Below are 19,370 nucleotides of genomic sequence, written 5' to 3' on the forward strand. Positions count from 1 at the left end.
TGTCTGCATGGGTTTCTCCAGGCACTCCAGTTTCCTCCCACATCCCAAAAACAGACAGATAAGTTAATTGACTTCCCCCTAAATTGGACCTAGACTACGATACATATAAGTGTGGACAACTGGACATCATAATCTTAACACCGATAACAAGTGTAGCCACAAAAACACCAGATCTGAAACACCCCCCTTGAAGCTCTGGGCCCTCCTGCGGTTGCACTTGCAAGGGCTGCTCCCCTGTAGTTACGCCCCTGCTCTCATGTCACGTTCCCTTTAAAGAGAACCTGTAACAGAAGGGTCCCAATGAGGTTTCCCCCTCCGCTGTAGCTGCAGACAATCCAGTGCTGGCTCCCCCGAAGCTGTCCGCAATCCTGGCTTGACAAGCTACAAGCAGTGGCTGGTTAGTGTAATGGTTAAGTGCTCTGCCTCTGACACAGGAGACCTGGGTTCAAATCTCGGCTCTGCCTGTTCAGTAAGCCAGCACCTATTTCAGTAAGGAGTTTCTTGGGCAAGTCTCCTTATCACTGCTACTGCCTACTGAGTGCGCTCTAGTGGCTGCCTCGCAAGCGCTTTGAGTCCGACAGGAGAAAGGCGCTATACAAATACTGCCATTATTACATTTATTTACCTTCCCTGGCTCCAGCAGGGGGCGCTGTTGCGGCTCTCAGCACGGAGATAGGCGGAAATAGCCGATCTCTGTCGGGTCCGCTCTACTACGCAGGTGCAGGAGACTTGTGCCTGCGCAGTAGAGCGGCCCGACAGCGCTCGGCTATTTCCGAGCGGAGAGCCGATACTGCGCCTGCGCTGGAGCCGGGAAGGCAAATATTTACATCCCCGCCGTTCAGAGGGCCAGAACAAGACCGCCGTGTGACACAGAAGGACGGGGAAGCCTCAATAGGATCTGAAGGCTTCCCCCTACCGAGGTGAGTACCCCCAGGGGAATTTTTTGTCGTCACAGGTTTTCTTTAAAGCAGACCTGAACTCAGAGCGTCCTCTCTGCTCTAAAAGATACACAACAGCATAACCTTTCAACAAAAAACATTTCAGTTACAGCCGATACAAATCCTAAAATAAATCTGCACTGTTTCTACATCCCGATTCATGGAAGCAGACATATTGTTAACAGCCTTTGCTTTCAAATGAGCTTTTCTGCCATCTCTGCCGTGGCAGTCATGTGACACAGGGGTAGATCAGATTACAACTTGTAATTAAACACAAATGAGGGTGAATTACACAGGCTATAGCAGGCAACCTCTGCCGACACGCGTACATCGGTACGGAAGCCCCGACTGGGAGTGCTTGTGAGATGTCACACCCGGCCGGGGGGTTCCGTACTGATGTACGCGTGCCGGCAGGGGTTGCCTGCTATAGCACACGTGCAGTCCGGCCAGAAAGCCGCAATGCTCCTGACCCAGCTGTCCTGAAGACGGGGCCATGGGGCAATTGCAGCTACAGGAGAGGGCAGAAAGGAGAAGGGGGGAGCAGTGAGCATCAGGACAGCCGATACATGCCTGCATTGGCTAGGCGGGAGAGGATACCGAGCAGCACCAGCACACTAAGCAAAAGGTAATCTAGCTCACCTTGACTTTCAATCAATAGGTTTTTCCCCAACTCAGGAGCACTTTAAGGCCTTGTTCCCACTATACGCGCTGACATGCGCACTTCGGCAGCGTGTATGATGTGCGACACTCAAAAACAGTGGAAGAGCATAGACAGCACTCCTACCATTCCCATCATATGCGCTGTGCAGCAGTGTGATGCGCTATCGCACTGCTGCATGCATTTTTCAAGAATCTCAGCGCTGGCCCATTCATTGTAATGAATGGGATCAGCAGCGCAGATGGCGTGCGATTGTACGTGTTGCGTTCCGATCACCCAACCATCTGCGCTGATTGATGTGAAGAAGGCCTAAGGGCTCGTTTCCACTAGTGCGGCGTGCATCTCACAGACGCACGCCGCACTGAGCGGGTGGGCGGGATCGCAGGTGAATCCCATGAGCCGTGCCATGCACGGCTATGGGATTCGCAGCCTCCGCGGCGAATTCTGCGGGGTGTTCCGGGCGAATCGCTCCCGCAAGCGATTCCGCTGCGGCCCCGTCATCCCCTATGGCAGAGTTTCCCCGTGCGAATTATGTGCGGGGAAACTCTGCAGAATCGGCGGCGAAATCGCCGTAGTGGAAACGGGCCCTAAGTCTAGATGGTTCAGGGTCGGAGGCCGCCTCTGGCGTGTGTGCGTCAGCACCCGATCTTCCCGATGCACCAATGAGAACTTCGCCTGGCGGATTGTCTCGGCCGACTCAATGGTTCTCTGATGGTGTAATGGTTAAGGGCTCTGCCTCTGACACAGGAGACCAGGGTTCGAATCTCGGCTCTGCCTGTTCAGTAAGCCAGCACTAATTCAGTAGCAGACCTTTGGCAAGTCTCCCTTACACTGCTACTGCCAATAGAGCGCACTCTAGTGGCTGCTGCTCTGCTCTGGCGCTTTGAGTCCGCAAGGAGAAAAGCGCAATATAAATCTTATTTGTCTTCTCCCCCCCCCCCCCCGACCGTCCGCCCCAGCCGAGAACCATCCAGTGTGTGTCAGGAACTTCACAATGTTTTACAGGCCATCAAAGCAAGCGTGCAAGTCATGTGAACCATACAGCAAATTACAGGTTCCATCACTTATTACTCTGGCCACTCTCAGATACAGATCATTCTATCAGCTGTAAGGTAGACCCAGAGGTCCTCATCCCCCCCAGCACTGCACAGCTCTAAATCCCTAACTTGTAATTATCTCATAAACCTGTCACGGTCAGGCCAGATCCTCCTCTGACATATGTGCAGTTCAGCATAGCTCAGATCGTTATCTTTATGTGGGGGGCCCTGTACTGTCATGTCATTCACATACTGTAACTGGCTGTTTCTACCACAGTCCTACCCCATCATAGAGCCGGGATGTCAAACTCCAGTCCTTAAAGAGAACCTGTAGCTTTAAAAACGTCCCATGGGGGGTACTTACCCCGGGAGGGGGAAGCCTTTATATCCTATCCAGGCTTCCCCCATCCTCCTCTGTCCCAAGGTGGCAGTGTTAGTGGTCCCCGAATCTCGGCGGCCATGTAAGTATTTACCTTTTTCTGGCTCCAGCGCAGGCGCAGTAGGTCAGGCTCGCGCTCAGGTGGAAATAGCCGATCCTGAAGTGGATCTGCTCTACTGAGCAGGCGCAGTTCGGGATCAGTGCCCATACTGTTGGCTGAATGTGCAGATTACCTGCACTGAATCTCAGCAGAGCTGTGGAAGCCACTGTGTCGGAGTGGTGAAACATCCTGAAAAAAGGAAATGTGTGACTTCAAACCACCTTATTTATTTATTTTAGTATTTATATAGTGCCGACATATTACGCAGCGCTGTACAGAGTGTATTGTCTTGTCACCAACTGTCCCTCAGAGGGGCTCAATCTAGTCCCTACCACCTTATTTTTTTAGGGTGGAGTGTTTTTGTAACTCTTTTGAGGAATAATCTCCAGAGTTTGGAAACACATTTTGACCAGTAGGAAGCATGTTGTGCGATTAATGAATCATTGATTCTGCGGAGCTCTTGCGACAGGCCGCTAGCAGCTGAATCAGCACAGTTCTCCAGCGCTGTTCCCCTTTCCCCCCTCAGAACAGTTGCAATATCACAAGTGGCGACAGTGGCCTGGGAAGGTCGTGACTCCGGGGTCAGGAACAAGTCACCTCTGATCTGCTCTGGTGACATCTAACACTACAACACAGGCCTGGAAAACTTTTTGTTGTTGTTGTTTTTAAAGTTGCTTCTTGAGTTGCAGCTGTCAGGTTTATTAGAGTGTAGAGCTTCTTTTTGGGGTAGATGTAAGAAAACCTCATGATAAATATCTCTCCTTATGTTTCACCTTCTCTATTTATTAACCTTTCAGCACTTTCCAAGCTAAACATTCACATGAAATAAGGTGACCATAGCTACCCATACACTACGTCGATATACAGCAGATTCGATCACTCTAATCGAATCTGCTGTAAAATTGGTAACGCAAATGTTCACCGAATGTTGTTCCATCCGAAATTGATCGATTCAGTTAATCTGTCCTGGCGGAATATTTTGCTTGATCACGGGCGGGTCGGGAGCGCGTTGTTAGCAGTGATTGATTTGGCGACGACCGACGTAGCATAGCGGCAGCACTACATTACCTGGCGCGAGTCCCCGGTCCATGGTGACACTTTCTCCGACTGGCCTGTCTCCTCTTCACTTCCTGTCTCCTCCTGTGACAAGCCGAAGTTTAAGCTGTAAAGCGCCCTCTACTGTTTGTACTGCCACTCGTCACAGGACGGGACAGGAAGTGGAGAGGAGACAGGCCAGCCGGAGAAAGTGTCACCAGGGACCGGGGACTCGCGCCGGCGGACAGGTAATGTATTGCGGCTGGACGCGGGAGCGTACAGGGGCAGCGAGCAGGCAATTTCAAACTGAAATCTATTCAAAATCTGTGTGCAGTGTATGGCCAGCCAATAGATCCCTCTGTAATCAGATTCGATCAGAGAGGGATCAATCTGTTGGTCGATCTGGTGACAATCGACCAGTGTATGGCTGCCTTTATAGATGACCACCAGATTCGACCATCAGATAGATCCCTGTCACATCAAATATGTCTGATCTGTGCCACACACTAGGAACAGATTTTAAAGAGGCCCTGTAGTGATATATAGCAGAATGCAGTAGATTATTCAGTATACCCACTTTTACTGTCATTTTCCTGGTTTCAGTATCAGGAACCCTTCCTATATCTATATGTTGCTGTATAGTGGTGTGTAACCCATGCTCTCCCAGTGATTCTTAACCTAGGCTGTTTAGCTGTGCGGAATTCCCAAACCCGCTGCTTTCGATTCGCTGCCAATCGCTATCTTCTGTCTGTGGTGATCAACGGTTTTGGAGGAAAATTGATTGACCAGACTTCCCCCGCATTCATTTCTAGCAGATTTGAACAAAGTAATTGAATTGGCTGGATATCGATGGAAAAAATCGATTAGTATGGCCAAGTTAAGTAGTTCCTGATTAACCTCAATACTGTATGGTTTTTCAATACTTTGTTGCATGTTGGGTACTTAGAGAGGAACTGTAGTAACAATAACATAATGAATAACTTTTTTTTTTTTTTTTTTCTTACAATATTCATGTATATATTATTTAATCAGTACCTGCCCATTGTAGCATCTTTCCTCCCCCTGATTTACATTCTGAAATGTATCACTGGTGGTGACATCTTTAGTCCTGTCAGGTGACCTGTACGGAATGTTCGTTACTGAGGGTTCTATGCACAGAGGGAGATAGTGCTTTCTTGGCAGTTGGAATAAAGCCATTATTTCCCACAATGCAACGAGGTTCACAGACAACAAACTGTCATCACCTTGGTCATGACATTACACTGTGGGAGGCAGAGTGCTTATAGCAAACCTAAAGGGGAAATAAACTTATGAGATTGTGAATGAGATACTGAATTGTACGCGTAGTACAGCTAAGAAATAGAACATTAGTGGCAAAGAAATTCGTCTCATATTGTTGTCCAGTACAGAAAGAGTTTAGAGATTTCAGTTATCTACGCAAAATAGCTTCTCTGAGCTACAGTCCTGTATTCTGAAGCACTTAAAAAGCCAAGAAACAGTGAGAGACAGCTTCGGATAAGGTTTTACTGCAGGAAAGTTAAAAGGGGCATTATTTCTGCTTTGTTGTATAGCTTAAAAGACAGAATGTGGTTTTAAAACTGCAACTGTGACAGAATGATGCAATGTTATAGAAAAAAAAGCTATATAACTGAAAATAAAAATATGAGACTCTTTTCTTTTCTACTAATGTTCTATACATTATCTGTACTACACATACAGTTCATTATCTCATACTTTTTTGGGTTTCAGGTTTGCTTTGAACAGCACACTATCCAGCCACACGAGAGTAACATATGGGCACCTTTACGCTTTGATTGCAGGAAGTGACGTAACTGTGGGAATCGGTGTATTTGCCTTGTGGCGGAGTACTCCTTTAATGGTTATTGCAGTACTAGAAGGCTGCAGATGACGCGGAGGCTGTGGCTGCCTGGAGGGGAGGTGTCGGGGGCTCTGCAGTCTGTCACATCAAACAGACCCTCCCAGCCTCGCTGGGGCTTATGAAACCGGTTATCGAGTCTTCTTGGACCGCTGGCTTTTCCAGGAAAAACGCGGTGGCGGCGGCGGCTACTTCGCTGTCATCTACTGAACGTCTTCCAAGCCTGAAAACTGGCGGCTCTGTTCGGGATGTTTGGCACGCCAGCCTTCAGCTGAGCCTCTAAGGTCAATTAAGTTTATAGCAGGCTGTGCGCGGCGCTGCTTGCTGGGCTCAGCCGCGTGGATTCCTGGGAAAGCAGCGAGAAAAAGAGCGTTTTCTTCTGTGCGCAGAACACTGCGATCTGTGTTCTCTTGGCTCAGCAGACCAAGACTTCTCTGAGCGCCAGCAACCGCATGCCAGCTTTTTCCACCCTCTGACGAAAAACTCTCAAAGTCCAAAACCAGGGAGAAAAAAACAGATTTTTAGCTTTGGACTGTCTGGAAAGGTGTTAGAGCTCTTTCACAGTATGGCTGTTGCGTTGCGTCGCATTGAGCAGATGCAGCGATCGTCCTGTGGGGGATCCCTTAGATGATTCGGGACTGATGCTGTACAGACTTTTCCCTAGCCTTCAGGCTAGTAAAGCATTATGTTGTTATAGAGGGGGCGGAGGGACGACAATCAGCAAATGACAGTGTGTGGGGTGAGCAGAAATAACATTGCGATCGGCCCTGCTCAGCTGTCGTTAAGGATCCAGCGTCAAAGCCCTGGAACAAGTATATTGCTAATCCAGTAAAACCTGAGTCAGCTGAGTCACAGTACCTGATTTGCTGCATACTTGTTTAGGGTCGATGACTAAAAGTATTAGAGACAGAACTGGTATTGTTTAAAAGGATAATATATATGGCAGCCTCCATATCCTCTCACCTCGGGTTCCCTTTAAATGGAAAAAAAAAAGATTGGCCAGCTACTTACCTGGGGCCTCTTCCAGCCCCCTGAAGTGTTCTGGGTCTCCCGCTGTCATTTTGCGCTGCTCAGTTCCCCGGTGTCCCTCTCCATAAGCCAGACGAGTCGCCGGCCACTGCACATGCATGATGCTGGCCACGCCCCTCCACAATCATGCTCCCACGGAATGAGGGGTTCCTGTGCATGCTCAGTCAGTAACAATTTCTACTTGCTGCGCGAGCACAGAACGCTCCTGCCATCAGGAGCGCATTGGAGGAGGCGGCCGGCCACTGCACATGCATGATGCTGGCCACGCCCCTCCACAATCGTGCTCCCACGGAATATGGGGTACCTGCGCATGCTCAGTCAGTAGCAATTTCTACTTATTGCGCGAGCACAGAACGCTCCCGGCATCGGGAGCGCATTGGAGGAGACATATGGCACGGGGTCACGCATCCAGCGTTCAGAGGGTGGCAGTAGGGGATGACAGTGAAGACTTCAGGGGGCTGGAAGAAGACCCAGGTAAGTAACTGGCCAATTTTTTTAACGTAAAGAGAACCTGAACTGAAAATAAAAAGTCAAAATAACCATACACAGGTCATACTTACCTCCTGTGTAGTCTACTCCTCAATCTCTTTCTCCTCTCTTGAGCTCCATTTGCCCACTGTGATCAATGGATTTCTCCATCCTCCTTTTTAAAAATGGCCATTACCCCATAACAGCTTCCTGGTCAGCACACTGTTAAACTGTAATATCACCCACTTGAGCCATAGGGAAACATGGACATTACCTTGCACATTCAGTTGTAACTGACAGCTGCTGATATATAACTGATAGCAACTGGTATATTGAACTGTAACTGTAAGGGATCACAGTATGAAGAAAACGGTGAGCTTTTGAGAGGAACTGAAGGCGAGGTAAGTATGTAATATTCATTTGCAGCTACATCATGTGTTTATTTTAAATAATTGTACTCGCTTCAGGTTCCCTTTAAAGGGGTTCTGTGGATTATTAAAACAACAAAAACTGACCCTTACCTGGGGCTTCTATCGGCCCCCTGCAGCTGTCATGTCCTGCGCCGTCCTCCTACGATCCACTTAGCCATCTGGCGCAACTGCGGCTCCGTGGCCATGGCCGCGCACATGTTTGCTCCCGCTGTGTCTCTGGGAGCTTACTGCGTAGTACGAGAAAACCTCGTACTGCTGCTGCGCAGTAAGCTCCCAGAGACGCGAGCGTGAGCAAGCATTCTTCGTCTTATTAGAGGAATAATTGGCCGGGAACGGAGGATCGTAGGGGGACGGCGCGGGACATGACAGCTGCAGGGGGCCGATAGAAGTCCCAGGTAAGTGTCAGTTTTTGTTTTTTTTCATTATCCACAAAACCCCTTTAAAAGTTGTCTGTAATGAACCCCGCTACACGAGCAGGATCGATTGGGCGGCCTCTGTACACACACTCAGTTGTCAGCTTAAGCGGTCTGTGGCGACAATTGCCACGTGTGTGTACGTATCTTCACACTGATCGTAGACTGCAGCAGGGACAGCACACTGTTTACGCTCGTTACGGGATAATCATGGATGGGAATCATCTATTGCGCTCTGCGGAAAACGTCAGCGCTGAATAAAAGTATAATAATATCAATAAATAAGAGCGGGATGATAAGTTAGCCCATTGAGCAGAATTATGGAGACTTCTCTATAAGATGTAGCAGAGCGATCTGCAGTATATCTGGGCCACGGCGCTCCCCCTCCCTCCCGCCGTATCTTATTTTATGTCCTGCGCTCGGCCACTCCTGAGAGCCATTTAATCATCCTTCCTAACAAACGCCGGCCCGAAAATAGAGCCTAGATTGAAAAGCCACTAAAACAATCCCGAAGGGAGAGGAGCGAGGCTGAGACAATAGCGCTGAGGCCCCAGCGACACGACCTCATGGCCTCGCCCAGCCGTATTCCTGGCAGATATTGGCACCGAACGCCGAGTTCCCTGCTAGGCCGATCCTCTCCCGAAGGCACTCTCAGCAAAAGCCGCACTTCAGCTTCTTAACCATTTCCTTCAAATAACAATGTCTCCCGGAGCGTGTGCTAAAACAGGCGAGGTGTGGTCTGCCGTGGGCTGCCCCGCACTGAGAGATGCAGGACCTGCCGTGTCTGCTGGGAGCAGGGCTCTGGTACAAAAATCATCCGACTCCCCAGTTTATAAAACCACCCACTCCAAACACTGGATAGGTGACCACCAGCGAAGCTATTGGGGAGCCGCTAGACACCAGGGGAACAATATGGGGGAGGGAGGATGCACTGGACACCAGGGAAGCTATATGAGGAAGGGAGGGAACTGTATAGGGTAGGGGGCCTCTAGACACTAGGGAACTGTATAGGGGAGGGGGGCCTCTACACACTAGGGAACTGTATAGGGGAGGGAGGACCACTAGACACTAGGAAACTGTATATGGGAGGGAAGACCACTAGACACTAGGGAACTGTATAAGGAATGGAACAGAGCACTAGACACCAGCAGGGTTTGAAGTCGGTACAAAAATCATCTGACTACGACTCAGTTTTAGAAACCACCGACTCCAGGTAACCAAAATTGCTCCGATTCCTTAAGGTGGCCACTAACGATCCAATTTTTAGCGAAAAATCATTTGAGCGATCAGAAATTCTGATCGGAAATGAAATCGTTCACTACACCATCACCAATCTTTGCTTCCTATCTATCACAACCAACAAGGAAATCCAAATTTTAGTTAGATGAAAATTCAATCAGACGATTGTTTTTATAATCGTTCGTAATCGATTGTGCCCATCAACAGAGATTATTTACAAGCAATCCGATCAGAATTTCTAATCGCTCAAACTATTTTTAGCTTGAAATTGGACCGTTAGTGGCCACCTTTAGTCTAATACTTATCAGGGCTGTGAAGTTAGTACACAAATCATACAACTCTGACGCCTCCGTTTATAAAACCACCAGGGATGAGCTACGGATAAAAAACGGATGAAATTGGAATGGGTTTCATTCGGATCTCATCCTCCTAATTACTGCAGCTGAGCGGGTGTGTAAGGGAGGGGGGTTAAACTTACCCAGCATACGTCTTCTTTAACCCATCCCACGGCGCCTCCCACGCTGCATTCTAAGCCGCGTCATGTGACTACTAAGCTTCCTCCTTCCGCAGGGACAGCCATACTATTGCAGGAAAAAACAACAAATATATAAGTAGATAAATACTAGTTCTACTTACATAACAGATGTATTGCACTGTCCACATTTAGATTGCAGTGAATGTTGCATAGTAAATAGACATGGCATTTTCCATCTTTACTGCCTCTCACTTGAGCCATCCTGATGTAATTTCCTCCCTTACTCTTTTTTTTTTTTTCTCCTTCCTGAAATGGTGTATTCATTGTCAGCCCACTAAGCTCTGTAATGAAAATTGCACTATCACATCTAGCTTGCTTTGTGAACACACATTAGCACAGCATAGATCGTATTTCAGCAGCTCCTGCAGAGGGATGAGGTGTATTTCCCTTTACAGCCTCGTGTCACATTGAACTGCCCACAGCCAATCAGTGAAGAGCAGTAATGTGGGAGGGGAGATAACAAGCTTCCCTCTCCTCGGCAATGTACCAGAATAGAGCCAGGATCACTGAGAAGATTTATTACAGCAGAAAACTTTATGATTATATTGGAATGCTTGTAATGCAGACTGCATGTAGACTACCTTTAATTAACACAGAGCAGTGGTTAAATGGAATTTGATTTTTTGGCTGACAGTCCCGCTTTAACCACTTAAAGTGAACCAGAGACGAAGCACCCTCATGTATTTTACCATATATATCAGTGGGAACGCTAGAGAAAACACCTACCTTGCTTTCTGTTTCATTCTGCACTGCACAGCGTGCTTCTAATCAGCCCTGATAAAATCCCTGACTGAGCATTCAGTCTGGCTTTGCTATAATGACTCAGCTATAATGATTGCTGAGCAGAGCCAGCAGGGGGCAGGCTTAGACTTGAAAAGACACCAGAGAACACAGACTGAGCTATAAATATTCCTGAGCAAAGCCAGACTGAATGCTCAGTGGGGGGTTTTATCAGGGCTGATTAGAAGCAAGCTGTGCAGTGCAGAATGAAACAGAAAGCAAGGTAGGTGTTTTCTCTAATGTTCCCACTGATATATATGGTAAAATACATGAGGGTGCTTAGTCTCTAGTTCACTTTAAGGACCAGGGCATTTTTCACTGATCTGAGCTGCTCTCTAGCCCGCAGCACAGATCAGGTTTGAGGCAGGGCGATCAGACCCCCCCCCCCCCCACACACACACTTTTTTCCCCACCAGGGGGATGTCCTGCTGGGGGTCTGATCGCTGCCGCTCTGTGTGGCCGAGCGAGGGGGGGCTCAAAGTCCACCTCCGCAGCGCTATTCCCCTTCCCTCTCCTTCCCTCCCTCTCCTGCTCACTATGGGCGGTACAGAACGGTGATTCGTCCTGTACCACCTCCGATAGGCTTCAGCCTATCAGATGCCGGCGATCCCCGGCCAATCAGAGGCCGGAGATCGCCGATCTCCTTTACGGCGCTGCTGCGACAGCAGCGCCGTAGGATGTAAACACAGGGGATTTCTCCCCCGCGTGTTTACATTTCGCCTGCGAGCCGCGATCGGAGGCTCGCAGGCTGTTCACGGTGACACCGAACGAGCGGCCATTTCCATGGAAACCCACAAACGACCCGCCGCCGCCTATCGGCATTAGGCAGTTGTTATTTTAATAGAGGATTTAAGGCTGCACACTACAGTACTACACTGTCTATACTATACCATGGGGGGCAGCAGCCCATGACAGGGTCTCTTTAATCTGAAGGCTAGTGGCCATGCTTCCGGGAGATCGGCAGTAGCGGCTGGACGGAATGACACATCTGTTGGCGGATTAGGCATGTCATGCACAGCATATTCCATCAGTGTTTTCAGCTGTCTGCCCAGAGCTCAGTGAAATACTGCCGGCCGCCGGCCACAGAAAACAAGCACTTTAATTAGATTTGGCTAATGTCTCCCTGCTACCGGCGTGTCTGCAGCAGGAAGGGATGGCAACGTCATGGTCCCCTCTGTGGCTCTGCCATGCCCCCCTGCTACCGGCGTGTCTGCAGCAGGAAGGGATGGCAACGTCATGGTCCCCTCTGTGGCTCTGTCATGTCTCCCTGCTACCGGCGTGTCTGCAGCAGGGAGGGATGGCAACGTCATGGTCCCCTCTGTGGCTCTGTCATGTCTCCCTGCTACCGGCGTGTCTGCAGCAGGGAGGGATGGCAACGTCATGGTCACCTCTGTGGCTCTGCCATGCCCCCCTGCTACCGGCGTGTCTGCAGCAGGGAGGGATGGCAACGTCATGGTCACCTCTGTGGCTCTGCCATGCCCCCCTGCTACCGGCGTGTCTGCAGCAGGGGAGGGGTAACGTCAGGGTCGGCTCTGCCATGTCCCCCTGCTACTGGTGTGTCTGCGGCGGGGGTGGGGTGGTAACATTAGGGTCGGCTCTGCCATGTCCCCCTGCTACCGGTGTGTCTGCAGCAGGAAGGGGGGGGGGGGAAACGTCACGGTCGGCTCTGCCATGTCCCCCTGCTACCGGCGTGTCTGTAGCAGGGGGGGGGGGTAACGTCAGGGTCGGCTCTGCCATGCCACCCTGCTACCGGCGTGTCTGCAGCAGGGAGGGGGGTAACGTCAAGGTCAGCTCTGCCATGCCCTCTGCTACTGGCGTGTCTGCAGCAGGGAGGGGGGGGGTAACGTCAAGGTCTTCTCTGCCATGCCCCTCTGCTACCGACGTGTCTGCAGCAGGGAGGGGGGGTAACGTCAGGGTCGGCTCTGCCATGCCCCCCTGCTACCGGCGTGTCTGCAGCGGGGGGGGGGGTTTAACGTTAAGGTCGGCTCTGCCATATCCCCCTGCTACCGGCGTGTCTGCAGCAGGGAGAGGGGGGTTAACGTCAGGGTCGGCTTTGCCATATCCCCCTGCTACCGGCGTGTCTGCAGCAGGGAGAGGGGGGGTAACGTCAAGGTCGGCTCTGCCATGCCCCCCTGCTACCGGCGTGTCTGCAGCAGAGAGGGACTGTAACGTCAGCTCTGCCCTTGTTAATGGTCTGGCTGCGTGAGTTGTTTGGGGATTCGCTGGTGGGCCAGCCTTTACCCCGGTTATCACCTCATACATGCATTTTACACACGTTGGATGACTGTCAGCCCAAATGATCATTGATGATGGTTGTAGGTGTCAGTTTAGCAACAAAGATGTGTGGACACACTGCTAGCGTCTCTTTGTAGTAAGTAAGGCTTTTTGGTCCCTTGTAGCCTCCTTACACAATCCTAGGAGTTGTGGTTCACCATGAGTTTGCTGGGTAGCGTACCTATTAAACGTCCACCAGGACATTTGGGCGCAGGGTAAAGCCAATAAACCCTGCTTCAGCACAAGTCCCGGCGGCGTTAATTACTATTCCCCCTCCAGGCCGCCATGGATAGTGGGGGAAAGATGTAATTCAGCTTTCAGCTGTTGCTGGTAGCCCAATTACGATGTTTCTTTAGTAATTTGTGCTCCGTCTTTTGACAGTGCCCAAATCACTCACTGAGCGCCGCTGTAGCCAGAATTCCTATTACGGCCTATGGTGACGCCGGCTGCGCCCAAATCTCCTGCACTGTTTTTACAGCGCACGTTCTGGGCAATCTGTAACTACTACTAATAATACAAAAGTATTTAATGCTGTTTATAGAGAAACTCCTGTTTATAGAGAAACTCCGAGCTTTCATAAAACCGGAAGATTTGAGTCAGGATAATTCAAAACTTCTTGCTTTTACTGATAGCTAACATGGTACAATCCTTTTTAAAACAAAGAAAACCCTGAGCATCCCCCATGAGGAGATGGTGTAGTCCAAAACCTGTCGGTTCTGTCAGATTTTAACTGCTTACTTTTTTCGCTATAGTGGTCCTTTAAGATGGCAAACTTCTATTGTGTAGTATTATTAGATGTCATTCTATATAGCACGTTCCATCATTTGCACCTTGGGAATCAGCAGAACATTGGCCTCCATTTATAACAATTAGCCTCTTATTGAGCGTTCCTAATTGCGATTAGTGGCACATTCGTGTAACGCTGTACCTGTTTCCTTTTAGGTTTCGCGGTCCTGTAAGATTTGATACAAATGGAGTCTTTCGGACTTACAAAGGAGAAACTTGAGAAGAAAACAGCGAAAGGATTTGGGTGACACCAGAGACTGCGCTCAGAAAGGGAGGACGCGATGGACGCCCCTGCATTCTACACGCTGCGCTTGGTAGGTACAAACAAGACGCATTTATTTGGCAGATAGAGCTGTGTTTTCCTTTGTGCGCCGTGTGTCCGGCGTGCATGTGACCTTTGCCTGTGTTGCCTCCCATGTTTTTTGTTTTGTTGTGTTTGTGAAGTTTGAGTCTCCCTTCTGTCGCCTCTCCCCGCCACGGTTGACAGGATCTGCTGTGACTTAGCTGGTGGCGTTGCGTCTGAGGTCACCGGCTCATCTCATTAGGCGTAAGAGGCTATCTGACGGCTGGAGGAGCTGCTAAATTGGTTATTAGGAAAGTCGAAGGCTTCTCTGATCGATGGAAGTGGCATCTCGTTAGCGGAAGCCTTCTGCAGGTTGATTTGCCTTATTGCATACATTGTGCTTTCATTAGCTGGCTGTAATCTCATTTATGAAAGAGAAGCTCTGGGGGGCTTTTCTAATGAATAATTAGAAGTTGGATCTATTGGCCGGGGTCAGGAGTCCCTGCTCTAATTCAACAAACTGCCTATATTGTTACGCTGGCCTGACGTGTAACGGCACAGGGGTTAGGAAAGCAAAGTCAATGATGTTCTATATCTCTTGGGGCCTCTAAATGCTCGGATCTCCCCGCTAACCTCTGAATCCCCCCATGGGAAGTACTGGAGACAGTGGATTCTCCATAAAAGGGAACCTGTAATGTACATACAGACGTTAACCTTTGACGGTGATTGAAATGGTTGTTGGTAATCAAGTTGGCCTTTAGCTTCTTGTGCACAACGCAATGTAGGTGACCAGAGGTAGGCTGATTCTTGTTACTCGCTTACCTTCTGGATCCTCCCCTGCTCGCTCAATAGGACAATACATGCAGCATCTTGCCCCCCCCCCCCCCCCCCATAGATTCATTAACACCTTTTGCCTCCTGTGACTCCTCCCCTTTTCATTTGACAGCACCTTTATCCTCCTGTCGTTCCCCCCCCCCCCCCCCCCCCACACACACACACACACACCTTTCTACATTGGACAGAACATGCTGCTGCCTGACTTTCACCCCCCTTCTCTCTCTATAGAACAATACATGCAACATGCTGCCTCTCACCCCTCTTCTCTCTCCATAGGACAGTGCATACAAGCTCCTCCCCCTCCCCATAAGACAGTATATGCAGCTTCCTGATCCACCTCCACCTTCTCATATACAGTACATGCAACCTCCTGCCCCTCCCCTCTCCATATGACAGTACACACAACTCCCCCCCCCCCCTTCCATAGGACAGTACAAACACCCTACACCCCCTTCCCTCTCCATGTGACAGTACATGTAACCCCTCTCCATGGGACAGTACATACAGCCTCCCCCCTCTGCTTTATATGCCCCCCCCCCCCTCCATAGGACAGTACATTTAGCACATTTAGCCTCCTCCCCCTTCCCTCTCCATAGGACAGTACATTTAGCCTCCCTCCCCTTCCCTCTCCATATGACAGTACACGCAAACCTCCCCCTTCTCCATAGAACATGATGCCTCCTCCCCTTCCCTCTCCATGCTCTGCCACCCCTCTCCGCCACTATGAATCAAGAGACATGAAGGTGTGGGCTATTGCAGCAATATACTTTTTTCTACTTTCAGAGTATCCCGACAGTACCGGGAATATACAAGGAGGGGCGCTTATGCTACACTCAAAAATTAGGCTGATAAGGTTTTTTATAAATGCAGGCACGATGGTTCAATACTTTGTCATTCTTCAGGTCACATGTCTCTGCTTCAGTACTACAGGGTCAGTACTTTACTTTCTTTCACACAATTACAAATAAGATACACACAATTACAAATAAGCAGACAGCTCAGTCAAAGAGACACAAACAGCTGCAGTTAGAGGTGTTCTCTGGTATGTTTAAAAAAAGCTAAAACTGACACTTACCTGGGGCTTCTATCGGGCCCCTGCAGTTTGTAATGTCCCGCGCCGTCCTCCTCCGATGCTCCATTCCCCGCCGCCGGTATCCTGCTAATTATTCGTCTAACTAGATGAACAGAACTGCGGCTGAGCTGCCGTGAGCACATTGGGAGCTTACTGCGCAGGCACAGTACGAAGTTTTCTTGTACTTCACCTGCGCAGTAAGCTCCTGATGGCGCACACAGGAGCAAGCTTGCACACGGGAATGAGCACGCGTGCTGCATAACAGCCACAGTTCTAGTTAGAAGAATAATTAGCAGGTTACCGGCGGCAGGGAACGGAGCATCGGAGGAGGACGGCGCGGGACATTACAGCTGCAGGGGGCCAATAGAAGCCCTAGGTAAGTGTCCGTTTTAGCTTTTTTTAAACATACCAGAAAACCCCTTTAAGCTAGTGAGATTTCTCTCACACACAGGGTTAACAGATGTAGTGTAAGGGAATCACCCCTCATGGTTCACTGGTCCATCAGTGAAGTGTGAAAGGAATTTGATAACAGTAAACACAGAGATTAGCATTCAATTGTATACACCAGTAGTTAGAAGCACTTCCCAAACTATTCTCATCTAAGTAAAAAAAAAAAAAATGTTAATCGATACTGTTCCTTTAACATATTTTGTGAAGGGCTGTGACATCTTCTTTAGGACCAGTGAGTAAAAAGCTTCTCCTCAGCTTGTCCCAGTAACACCCTCTACTTTTTTTCTCTTCTCATTATTTAGCATTAATGCCCGCCTACTCCACACATCCCCAGCTATTGAATAGCTTCAGCCTCGCAGTACACACACACACGCTCCTCCCCTCTGCACTCTGCTGCCTGTATGACATGATTTTTCTCTGGTGATGTCACATCTGTTATCAATGTACAAACTTGGCAGGAGAGCCCAGCTTATTGGTATTTTCATCCTAAACCATCTATTCGCATTTTCCCAAAGGCTAGCTACTCCGTGACAGTTTTGATGTCTGTGTCCAATATTACGTTAAATAAAAAAAAAAACACAACTGTCTGAAGTGTCTCTTTAAGACATCAGTGCGCTGACCCATTGGCCGCCCTCCCCGCAGCCCGCCCGCCCACAGCAGGATCTGAGCGTGTTGTTATTGGTAGGAAGCCAGTTAATAAAGATGAAGTGAACGTCAGGAATCTGAACCGGGAGACAGTTTGGCCTCAGGTGTTTTCTCTGCGCTGTCACACTGTCTCCATGTGATTTTCCCTGTGACTGATACACATCTCACCGCGTCACAAGCGTCCCCGCGCAGCCACTCGGAATCACCGTGACCGCGGGGCCTGTCGTCTGCGCCCGAGGCGATCGCTCTCATCATTAATTAAATTCTGTCTCTGCCCGCCGTACACGGGTACATCCTGCTCATTGACTGGAGGAAATGGCTTTGGCTGCTGTATATTACTCATATTTATATTACAAACATTGGCATAGTAGCTGCCATTATTATTATATATTTATATAGTGCTGACGGTTTTGTACAGTGCTTGGAGAATATCGAACAATCTATTTCAGTTGTAGCTCATTCACTCTTGACATAGCTCCCATCTGTGCCTCTTTTGGAAGGACTGTCCCTCTTTGGGAGCCCTGTCCCTCTGTCCTTCTTCATTTGTTCCTCTTTCAGGACTCTGGCACTGATCTCAGGGGCAAACCCAGGATTTTCGAGGGAGGGATTCCGGAAAGGTCTCCCTCAGCCACGCACAATACAGTATAATAATACGGTAGGAAATCTCGCTGGGTACACATACTACAATTTCCTGTCTCACCAACCGACAATGGGATCGATCAGGAGCAGTTTGGATACAGATAATGGCAGCAGATATTGGTAATGAAGGGGAACGTGAAGCATTCACCCAGCAGGGCACAGAGCTGTGCTCATACCTGGCTATGTGCTCTGCCAAGTTATCCAGAGCTGCTCCATGCTCTGTACACACGCTGCTGCTCCATGCTCTGCACACACGCTGCTGCTCCATGCTCTGTACACACACTGCTGCTCCATGCTCTGCACACACGCTGCTGCTCCATGCTCTGTACACACGCTGCTGCTCCATGCTCTGCACACACGCTGCTGCTCCATGCTCTGTACACACACTGCTGCTCCATGCTCTGTACACACGCTGCTGCTCCACGCTCTACACACGCTGCTGCTCCACGCTCTACACACGCTGCTGCTCCACGCTCTGTACACACACTGCTGCTCCATGCTCTGCACATACGCTGCTGCTCCATGCTCTGTACACACGCTGCTGCTCCATGCTCTGTACACGCTGCTCCATGCTCTGTCCATGCTGCTGCTCCATGCTCTGTACACACGCTGCTGCTCGATGCTCTGTTCACACACTGCTCCATGCTCTGTCCATGCTGCTGCTCCATGCTCTGTACACACGCTGCTGCTCCATGCTCTGTACACGCTGCCCCATGCTCTGTACACACGCTGCTGCTTCATGCTCTGTACACACGCTGCTCCATGCTCTGTCCATGCTCTGTACACACGCTGCTGCTCCATGCTCTGTACACGCTGCTCCATGCTCTGTCCATGCTGCTGCTCCATGCTCTGTACACACTCTGCTGCTCCATGCTCTGTACATACGCTGCTGCTCCATGCTCTGTACACACGCTGCTGCTCCATGCTCTGTAGATACACTGCTGCTCCATGCTCTGTACACGCTGCCCCATGCTCTGTACACACGCTGCTGCTCCATGCTCTGTACACACGCTGCTCCATGCTCTGTCCATGCTCTGTACACACGCTGCTGCTCCATGCTCTGTACACGCTGCTCCATGCTCTGTCCATGCTGCTGCTCCATGCTCTGTACACACTCTGCTGCTCCATGCTCTGTACATACGCTGCTGCTCCATGCTCTGTAGACACGCTGCTGCTCCATGCTCTGTAGACACGCTGCTGCTCCATGCTCTGTACACACACTGCTGCTCCATGCTCTGTAGACACACTGCTGCTCCATGCTCTGTAGACACACTGCTGCTCTGTGCTCTGTAGACAAACTGCTGCTCCATGCTCTGTACACACGCTGCTACTCCATGCTGTGTAAATATATGTATTTTTCTACCAAAAATGTGTTTGACTCTAAACTTTATTCCCATAATTTAAATTGATATATTTCTTATTTTCAAATTTTAATATAAAGTAAAATTAACTAGGATAGAAAGGAC

The 19,370-nt window shown here is 49.6% G+C and overlaps 1 long non-coding RNA gene across 2 annotated transcripts in view; it reads left to right on the forward strand.

Annotated features, from left to right (window-relative positions):
• Window positions 1–19,370, forward strand: part of LOC137517881 (uncharacterized) — a 323,995-nt gene that overhangs the window by 59,187 nt on the left and 245,438 nt on the right. For both annotated transcript variants that reach the window (XR_011020703.1, XR_011020702.1), the window contains exon 2: window positions 14,135–14,292. This is a non-coding gene — a long non-coding RNA (uncharacterized lncRNA). The remainder of the gene's footprint in view (window positions 1–14,134; window positions 14,293–19,370) is intronic.

This window comes from Hyperolius riggenbachi, chromosome 5 (genome assembly GCF_040937935.1).
Source record: "Hyperolius riggenbachi isolate aHypRig1 chromosome 5, aHypRig1.pri, whole genome shotgun sequence".
Classification (NCBI taxonomy): domain Eukaryota; kingdom Metazoa; phylum Chordata; class Amphibia; order Anura; family Hyperoliidae; genus Hyperolius; species Hyperolius riggenbachi.